Genomic DNA, 13,539 nt, shown 5'->3' on the forward strand with positions numbered 1-13,539 from the left:
AAGTGGAAATCTTTATGGACTCTCTGCCATTTCATAGTTTTGACACAATGTTTTATAATGTTAACTATGAGGTGTTACCGTGTCAGAAAGTTAATAGAAAGTCATATTTTGAAAGAGTCTCCTTAACATTTCTCTTAAACAAAATCAGGCAACTCTATAATTCATGTTTTCATAAAAGTTGTAGACAAACAACGAGCACATTAAAAGTGAATTATTGCAATGAAAAACGCTTGTTGTACCTAACAATTTCTTATTCTCCCAATCTCCCCCACTTGCTTTTTTAAAAATATTTACAATTTGACATGTAACTAAAATTTAAAATAATGGACTTAATTTGGGATGTAAAAATGCCCGACCCCTAGAAGATGTAACAAAATCACAGAACTTAATATCAAGCTCAGCTCTTGTAAAACTGAGAAGCCTGACTAACATATATGCACACTGCAATCCTTGCATTATTGAACCCGAGAGTTATGAGGAAGCATGTGAAGTCTAGACTTTTATGTTTGGTTTTCCTTGTTAATATTGTAATTCCACACATGCTTCAATTAGTTTTTAGAATATTTTCTTAAGGGCTTTTGCTGTTGGGAATAACCGAATAAGTGTTCAAGGCTATGGCACATCACCTCAAAATTTTATTCATGCACATGCATTTCATATTTAACTTATTGATGCATTTCGACTAGTGAGCTTATCTCGTCAGAATTTCTCGCTGCTGTCCAGCTAGTTGGGCACACAATTTAAGACAGCCTATATGGGCTGATTGACACCTTTTATACGAGATTGAGTTTTTCACCATTGATCTGCTCAAATTGCTTGTACATTTGACAAGCGTCTCTTTGTACCTTGTTTGTAGCAATCAATGGTTTTGTTTTAATAGGGTTAGAAGATTTCATTTCCTCTTCAGAGAGAAAGTTTACAATTTTTAGAGGGTTGGATTTTCATCTCCATCTCAGATCTCCCTAGAAGCATCAAGTATTTTTTCTGGGTCATATTCTTCTTGGAATATTTATTAGTCTATCTTTAAAAATGCTTGTTTAAATTTTCTTATATGCTCATTTGTTTTGGTTGGGAAATTTTACAGTTTCAAAGAGTGTTTTTAAAACCTTGGGTTGCCTCTTGTGTTCTTCATTAGAAACTCTAGCCACAAAACCGTGATCATGCATTATACACACAATCATTGCATAATAGGGTTGCATTGTTCTTCATGGTTTGACATTAAATTTGTGGTCAAATTTTTCAAGTTTCAAATCTGCTTATTGACTAGTTTTTGGATTCTCGTAAGTTTTTTCTTTTAACTGCTTGACTGAAGAAATTGACTAGTCATTGAATCCAGATTGCACACTATCACAACATGTGCATTTTTTGGTGTCGATCTCGGTGACTCAAGATGAAGAGTTCAGGAGGAGCTGCCATCTTGTGAAGATTAGAAACGACTCCATTTCGGTGCCACAAGGTGAAGAGTTTAGGAAGAGCTGCCACTTTGTGAAGACTGAAGAAATCCTCATCTCGTGTAAGGCAAGGTTGCACATAGGTATAAGCTGCTATGTAGATTAGGATCTAGGAATTGAGCTTGTGTGGATACTTTGCATGAATCTTGTTTACACTAGTGGATTGGACTCAGTGGAGAGTCCACGATTTTTTAACCGAGAGGTGGATTTTTTTGGCCAAAAACTTATGGCGTTCTTTTCTCTTAAACTTGCTCACATATCTATTTATTGGTATATGTTTCATGCATCCTGAGTTGTTAATTAATATGTTTTTGTGACTATGTTTACATTGCATATTATGAGCGATGAACTGAATTGTTATTGAATAGAATATCTTGTAGTGAACTAAGTTTGATTCGTAGATTTGCATTTGGTTAACTGATGAATCTATACTTAGTTGACTGAAAAGCTTGACTAGTCAATCTAGCATACCTTAATTCATAATTGCTTTGTTATTGTTGTTTGCATAATGAACTGATATGTAAATGTTTAAGTTTAGGATTTGGTGTTGTGAAACTGATATGGGCAAACTTTGATTTGTTAGATGTACTAGTTAACCAGGATCTATTCTTGCAATTGTACTTTCTATCATTGACTAACTTGTAACTAGTTGACCAGCTCATTTGGCTAGTATACTGTGCAAAATTAAGTTGTTTATTTGTAGAATATTCCGCCTGGTACCAATTTCAATTGGTATCAAATCCTTGCTCTAGATATACATATAATGATCTCTGGGACTTATTGGTATTGGGTGGAATCTCATTATGGATTGTGACTGATTTACTGGTTCATCTAACTCTTCATCCTTATTCGATGTAAGGAATTACGCTGCTTAGAGTAAGAAGTTTCAAATCTTCTTGGATGCTCAAGGTTTGATTGCCCTTGATTATCTTACTCTTGATATAAAAGATGTAGATTGGAAAAAAGGGAAAGATGTTGCTTTCCAAATGGTTCGAAAAGCTAAAGTTGATGTGAGATTAAAAGATTTATCTCTTGAAGAGGATTTGACTTTGCTTGTCAAAAAATTTAGAAGGATTCTCGAGAACAAAGGAAGAGATGTCAAAAGGATTGGAGACTTTTCCAAACATCCAAAGTTTCAATCACAAGAAAAGAAGTATTTTGACAATAAGAAGGCAAAACTTTTCAATCTTAGAGACATCATCTTCGAGTGAGCTTGGACCGTGCTTCACTTGTGGTGGAGTTGATCATCGTGCTGATGTATGTGCCTATAGCTTTGAAAGACTAGTTTACAGTGGATATAAAGCTGACACACAACCTTCAAGTGATTGTGAGAGTAATCACTCTCAATAATCTGAACAATCATCTGATAATGATTGTTGCACTTGTTGCTTCGGTGGAAGAAGGCCAACTTAGTGTTGATGAACTTGTATCAAAGAATGACTCACTTTTTGATGAGACTTGTGTTGCTAAAGTGGATAATGTTGAGCTGTCCAGAAAAGTCTCTGAGCCACATAAAGAAAATGAGTCACTCCGACTTGTCAGAATGGAACTAGGTGAAAATGTTTTTTTCTCTTGGGGCTCAAGTTATGTTTCTAAATGAAAGGGGCCCTGCTTATGATGACAGAAAAGAAAATGATGAAATTGTTGCTGCCATTGAAGCTCAATTTCAGGACTTACAGAAATCTCAAGAAAACATGCTAAATCAAGTCCATGTATTAACGACCAACAATGTAATGTAACATGAGACTAACTTGACGCAGTTAATTGAATTGAATGAAGCTAACAACATGGTCACTCAACTGACTATTAGAGCTGAGAAGGTTGAAAAAAAAATGATGAGTGTTGGGAAGCCATATGTTGATAAAAATGGTATTGGTTCTATTTAAAGTACTTCAACCTTCGTGGTTACCAAGACAAAGTGTAAAGGAATAAAAGCTTTTGGCAACTGAAGTCAATCCTAGTCCAATGAGAAGATTATTTCCTATATGTCATCGTTGTGATGAAGTGGGTCATATTCAACCAAAGTGTTGGCTGCTTCAAAATGGAAAGAATGACACCTTGAAAGGTCAGTTTGATCGAATGGTCATTGAAGCTAACACAATTTCACAACTTGTTCAATCATCTAGTTCGAATCATGTGAAGCAAGCTCTAAATGGATCAAGAAAGTTTGTGTGATAAATGTTGTGTGATATTCAACGCAATTTTAGTTACCAAACTGAATGTGTGGCATTTTGACAGTGAGTGTTCTTGTCATATAACCAGAGACAAAGATGTTTTCTTGTCTTCCCAAGGTCCAAAGACAAATGCTACATCCTTGATGCTTCTAAAATTGGTAAATCTTCAATGTTTGACCAAACAATTGATGAAACGAGTGTGTTGTTTCATAGACAACTTGGTGATGTGAACATCAAGGATTTACAAAGATTATCCAAGAAAAAGGTTGTTAGGGGGCTATGTTTGTGGATCATGGTTTTTGGGGAAACAAACTAAGGTGTCCATTAAGGAATTGTCTAACATTGGAACATCCATGCCTCTTCAAGTAATACATATGAATTTCGTTGGTCTAATTTTGCCTCCATCTTTCAATGGGAATAATTTATGTCTGCTAATTGTGGATGACTACTTTATGTTCACCTGGGTGTGCGTTTTGAGAGAGAAATCTAACACTTGACATCAAATTTCTCATTGAGTACAAAGTTTCGCTGAATGAATCTATGTTTGGTCCTTCTGCTCTAGTCAGAAGCAAGATTGATCATGTGTGGTTTGTTTCTCAATCTGAGTTAAAGTACATCAAAGTTGCGTTAACTGTTAAGAAATGGATCTCATTTGTGCATGAAAAGCTAAATCATCTTGAAAGAAATGTTGGCTGGTCCTTTGCCAATCATTCATTCATATTACTGGCACTAAATGAATATACATCAACAAATTTGTTGGGGTTAGGAAATGTAATCAGAAATATGGCCAGACTTGTTACTCAAGATTACTCTCAACTTAAAGGTGTTGACACTGATGAAAGCTTCGCTTTTGTGCTCAACTTGAATATGTAAGTTTCTTTTGTGCCATTACATTCAAGTTGAAGTTCAAAATGTTCAAAATCTAATGGTCACCTCAATGAAGAAGTCAAAATTAATTTACCAAATGATGTTGAGGATTATGGTAATTCCAATGGTACAAGAGACTCCAAGTGCTCGATGTCTATGAGATTTATGATTTTAGGGATCCCGCAATCTCTTGTTTTTGTGTCAACATGTGTGCTATTGACATTTCGAAGAACCCTGTCCAACAATCAAGAACCAAACATATTGACATGCGACATCACTTCATTAGAGATCTACATAATTTTTACTTTAATCTTTGTGCCAACAGAAAAACAGTTAGTTGTCTTTAAATTAAATTGGTTGAATAACTAAGATTCCAAATTCTTCTAGTATGTCCAGCTTCTATGCATGTTTCTGCCTTGTCAGTTGACTCATCAGATAATTGTATTTCTCTCTTTGTATGCATCTCTTAACTGTCATACATTGTTAGAATTTTGTTGATTAACCTTGGATAATTTTTCCACTGTGATGTCAAATGCTCTTCTTCTTACTTTAGATAGCCTCTGAAAATCATTTTTCTTACCTCACAAAAGCTTGGGTTGATTTGAGGGTTAAATTCACTTTGGTCTTGATTAAGTTGTAGTGACTTTACTTACTCTATAATATGGACCATGTGTCATTTCTCTTCTTCTTCTTGTCCTCTCCCCAAATCAAAACAAAAATTCAAATGGAAGAGTGTTGTATGAGAGGAGTGTCTTAAAAAAGAAATCACATATCATAAAAAATGGGAAAAATCTCATCAATTTGGCCTTTCCATGCAATGTCATGAAATTGTGCTTTAAGATCCCCTCTGCAGGTCATGGATTTGAAATTCTAAAAATCAAATGGTGTCTCATAAATATTCACCTTCATTCAATTGACCTTGACATATCTCAAATTGGTGCCTCACTCAAAGTTCCACACCAAAGTTCACTTTCTTTCAAGACTTGTGTCTTACTTTTTGCGAGTCTTGTCCTTTATTCATATTATGAAGAAAGTATTGTTTCTTAAGCTTAATAGATTAATAAAAGTTTGGTTAGCCTTTGAATTAATCTTGGGCCAAGTGGCATGGAGCTATGATTTCAAGAAAGCTATCACCTCTTCCTATACATTGACACATCATTGTTGCATTATGAGCTTGTGTTAATCTATGCTTTACTGTCCATGTATGTCTTTGAAGATTTGTCATTTGAGATGCACTGCACGTTTATTTCTCAAGTTCTTGAATTGCTAATCATACCTTAGAAGTATAGATATTCAAACTACTTTGTGTTTCAATTCCATTGTGGATTGTCTCGTTAGCTATAATTTATTGGTGCTGAGAGTATGCATATCTTCCTTGATCTCAAATTTTCGTTGCGTGTTGTCCAAATTGTTTGGGTACATTGTTGTGTGCTCTTGCACAAAACCATTTTTAAATGGACATGTTTCCTTATCTGTCGAGTAACTAGTTCTTGTCAAAAGAGTGAAAAATTTAAGGGTTACTTAGGTCATTTGGGATTGTTAATTTGCAAGGAATGCTCTTATCTATTTTTGATATGGAATCATCTCAGTCATATCTTTGAGGCTTTCACCATATGACTATCTTGTCATCACTTATGCTGACACCACTAAGTTTGAGTATCTCCTAAGGGCACATATGTATTATTCTACCACTTTGTGTTGATATTATGCTTTATTCTCTATCTTCACATTTGGCTATAACGGGGGAGTCATGTTGCCTTATGAAAGGACTCATTGTGGGGGAGTATAGTATTTTGTTCAGAGCTCATATTGTAGGGGAGTAGGATTTTTTTTTGTGTACTGTGTGTACTAAATTCATTACCTAACTCCATTCTTTTGTGCTTCTCTCATGTCAAGTTGCAATTCTCTACTCCATATCCACCATTCTTTTGAGTTACCTATAGATGTAGTCTTTTTTGTAGAACCTTGTAGGTTGTATGCTTTAAATTCTGCACCTCCAATATTACTGTGACTACTGTCCATGAATTGAAAGAAGATGTCTTGGATTAGTGTGGGTTGGTTGACTATGTCTCTGACTCTGCTGCTTTTGGTAACGAGTTCCATTCTGGGGAGTTACGAAGCTTCATTCTTCCCTTGCATTTTAGCTTGAAAGTTGTCGGAGTATTTCTTATGAAGGTGTTGGTTTTTAGAAAAGTACTATTTTTGGGGCAGTAGTTCTTCTTTTTGGACTTTGTGCTAAGTTGCATAACTTGTGCTATACTTGAGATTATTTGTATGATCTATGCTTACTTGTTGCTAATTAATTATTACTACACTTTACTTGGGCAAACTCATATGATCTATTACTATTTATTATCTGTTGTGCTTTTGCTATCCTTGCATTGTGTATTTGTTGAAAATTTGGATCTTGCGTGCGATATTCCGCATTGTCTTTATCTTACTATGACAAAATGGGGGAGAAAAATTTTAGTTGTGTTCTTACTTTGCAAGCTTTTTACCCATGATAAATTTCTCTTGTTCTTGTCAAGAGTTGTTGTCTGCAGGATTCCTTCCTTGGCTCTTTTCTTGAGTGTGGGCAAGTGAAATTAGTTTTAGGCTTGGGGTATTTTGTCAAGGAAAGTCAAAGGGGAAGATTGTGAAGTCTAGACTTTTATGTTTGGCTTTCCTTGTCAATATTGCAATTGTACCACAAATGCTCCAATTAGTCTTTAGAATATTTCCTTAAAGGCTTTTGTTGCTAGGAATAAGTGTTCGAGGCTGAGGCACATCACCTCAAATATTTGTTCATGCATATGCATTTCATGTTTAACTTACGATGCATTTCGACTATTAACCTTGTCTCATCATAATTTCTCACTTCTGTTCAGCTAGTAGGGCACGTAATTTAAGACAACCCACATTAGCTGACTAACACATTTTCTACGGGATTGAGCTTTTCACCATTGATCTACTCAGATTGCTTGTATATTTGACAATTGTCTCTTTGTACCTTGTTTGCAGCAATAAAATGTTTTGTTTTAATAGGGTTAGAGGATTTCATTTACTCTTTGGAGAGAAAGTTTACAATTTTTAAATGATAAAAAAAAAACATTAGTCTACGTTTAAAATCAAGTTTTGACACATACTCACCAAGAAATGGTGTTTGGTGCATTTTACTTTTTTTATTGTCCTGATTTTTGTATGATATTTACAGAAAATCCAAAAGGGTTGTTTTATTCACACTTCACACATTGTTGAATACACTCCACATACTTAATACACCAAACATTTACTTTTTCAACATATCTTAGTATACCCTACATACGTTCCTATAATACCCTCAAAACCCCACACTCTCTACATACACCCCACACATCCTACACCCCACTTATCCACATCCTAGGTACAGCCTCAGTGTCCCATGGAGAAGCAGCGCCTTACGATTGATCCTATTTAAGTATACAAAAATTTGGTAAAATTGGATAACTAGCCAAAAATTGGTACCCGTCAATCAGAACCCTCACAGATTATCTTAGAATAACATTCATTTTGTGATCAGGTGTTTTATTTGAATGGGTGGTTCTTACTGCCTTAGCAAGTTTCTTCCTACTAGTCGTTGCAGTTTATCAGGTCCATTACTATGATACAAAGGAAAAAGAAAATCAAATTAAGATTAGAAGATTTTTACAAGATTATAAAGCTCACAAACCAAGCAGGTATTCCTACGCAGATATTAAGAGGATCACAAACCAATTCCAGGAGAAGTTAGACCAAGGAGCCTATGGAACTGTTTTTAAAGGAAAGCTTTCTTCTGAATGCTTTGTTGCTGTAAAAGTTCTCAATAGTTCCAATGGAAATGGGGAAGATTTCGTAAATGAAGTTGGAACGATGGGACGTATTTAGACTTGGCATTCGTGTCGTTTTCATGTCATGCCCAATAGCTTAATGGGTCGTGCCGTGTAATACCCGTTACAGTTAACGGGGAGTGTGACCCAACCCGAAATCAACCCGTTAATATTTTCAGGTAGTATGACCCGACTTGTTACCCGTTAAGAAAAATATATTTTAAATTAATAAAAATGAAAATGAAAAACATAATTTGATCCAAAAAAATGTTAAACATAATACTAAATTTCGGAGTTGACCCCTTAATAAAAGTTGTAAAGCTTTTCATTACAAGTGATTATATTTTTCACACTTCTACAATAATTTTTATTAATTTTATTAATTTTTCACTCAAATAAATAACATTGTTCATGAGATTTGGAGGGTTTTAAAAATCTAAACGACCATGTAACCTTGCCAATGGAACTCAAAGCTTACATGTTATTCCTTTTACAAAATCCTCAATTTTCATAGATCATCATGACATAAGATTTTGTGGTATCCACTTCTGTAAATATTTTAAATTGACGATCAATTTAGTTCATTGTATTCATATAGGATCAAGGAGTGTAGCTGTATAAAATCATCATCAAAATCAGAGTTAAAATAACTGTTAAATCGTGATTTTTCGTTTATAACCGTCGAAAAGTTTTGTCTTGTTACTTGATCTCTGAATGTTTGTTTTTTGCAATTTTTGGTGTATGCGATCTCGAAGCATATATAAACAAGTTTGACAGTTGGATCATTGAAATTAGTTTCATAGGATGCATATCCCATCAAAACGATACATTAACTAACACTTATAGTTTATTTATACTTTCATAAGTATAACATAAGATTTTGTGGTATCCACTGGTGTAAATATTTTAAATTGAAGATTAAATTCATTCATTGTATTCATATAAGGTCAAGGAGTGTAGCTGTAAAAAATCATCAAAATCGGAGTTAAAATAACCGTTAAATAGTGATTTTTCGTTTATAACCGTCGAAAAGTTTTGTCTCATTACTTGATCTCTAAATGTTTGTTTTTTGCAATTTGGCGTATGCGATTCCGAAGCATATATAAACTAGTTTGACGGTTGGATCGTTGAAATTAGTTTCGTAGGATGCGTATCCTATCAAAACGATAGATTCACTAACACTTAAGAGTTTATTTAAACTTTCATCAAGTATAACATAAGATTTTGTGGTATCCACTAGTGTAAATATTTTAAATTGAAGATCGAATTCATTCATTGTATTCATATAGGGTCAAGGAGTGTAGCTATAAAAAATCATCAAAATCAGAGTTAAAATAACCGTTAAACCGTGATTTTTCGTTTATAACCGTCAAAAAGTTTTGTCTCGTTACTTGATCTTTGAATGTTTGTTTTTTGCAAATTTTGGCGTATGCGATCTCGAAACATATATAAACTAGTTTGACGGTTGGATCATTGAAATTAGTTTCATAAGATGCCTATCCCATCAAAACGATACATTAACTAACACTTAAAGAGTTTCTTTGGTTTAAATATTAGGCGGGAAATGGATGAAACTCTTGAAATATTAGGCGGGAAATTAATTATTATAATTTTTTTTTATGTGTTTGGTATTTTTAAACTACTTGATATTTTTATTTTTAATGTGCTTTATGATTTTTAACCTCAATCTTTGCCTATAATATACTATAAAAATAAATAAATAAATAAAACTTAAATTTTAAAATTTATATAGAATAATAATAGAATAATAATTAATAAACAATATATACATATTCATTATATCTATTGCATTTTATAGTATGTTTTTTTTAGTAGTTTAAAAAAATTAAAATCATCAAAATAGCATTTTTCTTATCGTGTCGAAACAGGTTACCCGCGTGTCACTTTCGTGTAAACCTATTAAGGAACTGTTATTAACGAGTTATTATTGTGTGACCCAATAATGACCCGATTAATTATCGTGTTGATTCTAAACCCGTTATTTACGTGTCGCTTACGTGTCGTGTTAACGGGTCGTGTAAGAAATTGCCAGGTCTAGACGTATCCACCATGTCAAAGTGGTTCGCTTGGTTGGTTTCTGTGCTGATGGATTTAACAGAGCTCTTGTTTATGAGTTCTTCGCCAATGGTTCACTGCATGATTTCATTTCATCGACAGACAATAACAATCGTTTTCTCGGTTGGGACAAGTTGCAAGATATTGCTCTAGCTGTAGCCAAGGGAGTTCAATATCTTCATCAGGGATGTGATCAACGAATCCTCCATTTCGACATCAAACCTCATAATGTATTGTTAGACGATAATTTCACTCCAAAAATTTTTGATTTCGGTATGGCCAAGTTGTGTTCTAAGGATCAAAGCATAGTCTCCATGACTACAGCTAGAGGGACAATGGGATACATTGCACCTGAAGTGTTCTCCAGGAACTTTGGAAATGTGTCCTATAAATCGGACGTCTACAGTTTTGGGATGCTGCTACTTGAGATGGTAGAGGGAAGGAAGAACATTGATTCAACCTCCGAAAACACAAATGAAATTTACTATCCAGAATGGATCTATAATCTTCTAGAAGTAGGAGACGACCTACAAATCCATCTCGGGGAGGAAGGAGATGGTAAAGCTCCAAAGAAACTTGCAATTGTAGGTCTCTAGTGCATCCAGTGGCACCCAGCGGGTCGTCCTTCCATGAACGAGGTTGTTCAGATGTTGGAAGGAGGAGAAAACTTAACCATGCCTCCCAATCCTTTTGCTTCTACAGGTCCTACACGAACAAATGCAACTACGCCTGCGAGAAATCTAAACATTCAGTTAGAAGCTATTGCTGAATTAGAGTAACATATCTACTTCGATATATAGATAGTTATGTGTGCACACACTTACGTATGTAACTAAGAACTATTGAGAAGTGTAACCATTGTACACCTAATTAAAGTACATTCAAGGTGTGTGTGACCATGTAAGTACATTCAAGGTGTGTTGGATTGCTTAGTTTTTCACTTGAAACCAATGGCTGGCCAAAATGCATCACTTTTCTACAAAACTTCGATGCAAAAATCATTACTCAAGTTTTTACACAACAGTTCTTATCTAGCTTCCATAGACATTGTTGTCATGCTTGCTTAGTTATTGATGCGAAATATATTAAGCACACAAATTAAACCCTCTTCTGACAATTGTAGCAAAGTATGTAAGTAAGGATCGTTCAAAACCGGGGATTAGGAGGGATTGCTAAACTCTTGAAAACTGACCTAAGAACTCCAAAACAAAGTTAAAAACACTAATTTGGACTCAAAGAATGAAAAACCAAAGTTAAAACACTAAAACAAAACAAAAACTCAAAACAGCAACTAGAAGACTCAAAACTGCCTAAAAACCACTTTTTGGGCAGTTTTGAGCACCTACACTAATTTGGACGAAATTGGTTGAAAACTTGACTCAAAACACTTAAAAACATGAACCAAAACAATTTCTAACTAAATTGAGACTTCAAAGTAAAGGGGGATTTGATTTGGACGAAATTAAAGTTGAGAAAACAGATTGCAAAGTAAAACTGATTTTGAAACGTTTTTGGGGTTTTTAATGGATGAAGAACTAGTTAGGGGTTCTTTCTCCACACATGACAAGTATGCAAATGACTCGATTTCCAGTTATTCCTTCATAGAATTATGAATGACAATGCCCCAAATTAACCATGACATCACTAGTTAATTCTCAAGTTTTCCTTGTGTTATTGAATTGGATGACATCATACGACAACCCAAAGCATTCTTCAAAAGTTCCTTACATGACATCATAATAAAGATACAATCAAAGATCATTACGTTCAATGAAAACTATAAGCATTGACAAAGCACTTGTGACTATGACATCATGACACTTATGCTAGGAATTGAACTTAACGCGATTGTGACTAGCAACCTTCACTACTTGTGAATATAAGTGTGTGACAATTATGTGAAACAAACTTATATTCTAGCATCATATTCATGCAAGCCAATTAAGTGTCGACCCCTAATTAACAAACACAAATACGTTATTACTCGCACAGTTAAGCCAATTGCATTCACGATTCAAGAACTCATAACTGGAATTTATCAAATCAACTTGCACACATAGTTATGGCTTCGAAATCACCCCTAACCAATAGGGGTTTAGCCACTCATGTTCATAGCAAAATGAAAGGAAAATAAATTAAACATTGAAATCATAAAACGAATTACACCTAGAATGCACCAACGACGAAGCTTGAGCATCCAAGAGTCTTTCCTTCTTTCTCCTTGCTACGGCACAAAGGTGGATGGGATGGTTGGGATGTGTTTTTGGATCAGGGATTATGGAATTGGATGGAGGATAGGCACGGCAAGGTGTAGTGTTTGGCTGGAATTGTGTTTTTAGGATTTTAGGATGTGTAGAGTGGTGTGGCTAGATGAATGGACGAAAATTGGGTGAATGAGTGATCCCCCAAGTGCCTTGATGCAAAGCCTTATTTATAAGGCTTGGAAAGGTTTTTGAACTTAGTTGAAACCAAAAGGTTTTTTGTACCAGAAATTCTATACATGAAACACTTAAAGGATATATGTGTGTAGCTTGGACAAGGTAGGAGACAAGATAGGACGGCTAGTGACAAGCTAGGACGGCTAGGAGACAAGCTAGGACGGCTAGTGACAAGGTAGGACGGCTAGGAGACAAGGTAGGACGGCTAGGAGACAAGCTAGAAATTAGGCACCATGTGTGAATAGATAAAGCCTTCTAGAAATAAGGTTTTTTAGGCCCCCTTGCAGCTCCCTAACTGAATTCAAGCCTTCAAATTCGTCCATCCTCATGCCTCCATGCTTGCACTATCCAATCTTGGCCCAAAAATGCTCTAGAATGCTCCAAATTGCTTCTTTTTGCATACTTTGACACTAAAACCTGAAATTGCACGAAAATGACTTTAAACACTTAAACTAACTAAGGAAAAACAACATAAATGCATGAGAACAAGCCAATTAAGTCGCATAAAAATGCTCCTATCAGTTATGATCCTTGAAAGTTTCTAGGTTCTCAGATCCAATTCAAAGTATCTGTTTTGCCAAATTTTTCTTTATTCAACATTTTAAAATGTTGAGAGAGCGATAATTGCGTGATGTGGTGGATTTGGAATGATGAAATATCAGCAAGAATCCCTTCTTTTTTTTTCTTTTTTTTTTAAATTAATTAATTA

The 13,539-nt window shown here is 34.8% G+C and overlaps 1 pseudogene; it reads left to right on the forward strand.

Moving 5' to 3' along the window:
• Nucleotides 1-2,820: 2,820 nt before the first annotated feature.
• LOC137734184 (rust resistance kinase Lr10-like) lies at nt 2,821-11,171 on the forward strand (annotated as a pseudogene).
• Nucleotides 11,172-13,539: the final 2,368 nt, after the last annotated feature.

The sequence above is a fragment of the Pyrus communis genome, chromosome 5 (genome assembly GCF_963583255.1).
Source record: "Pyrus communis chromosome 5, drPyrComm1.1, whole genome shotgun sequence".
NCBI lineage: Eukaryota > Viridiplantae > Streptophyta > Magnoliopsida > Rosales > Rosaceae > Pyrus > Pyrus communis.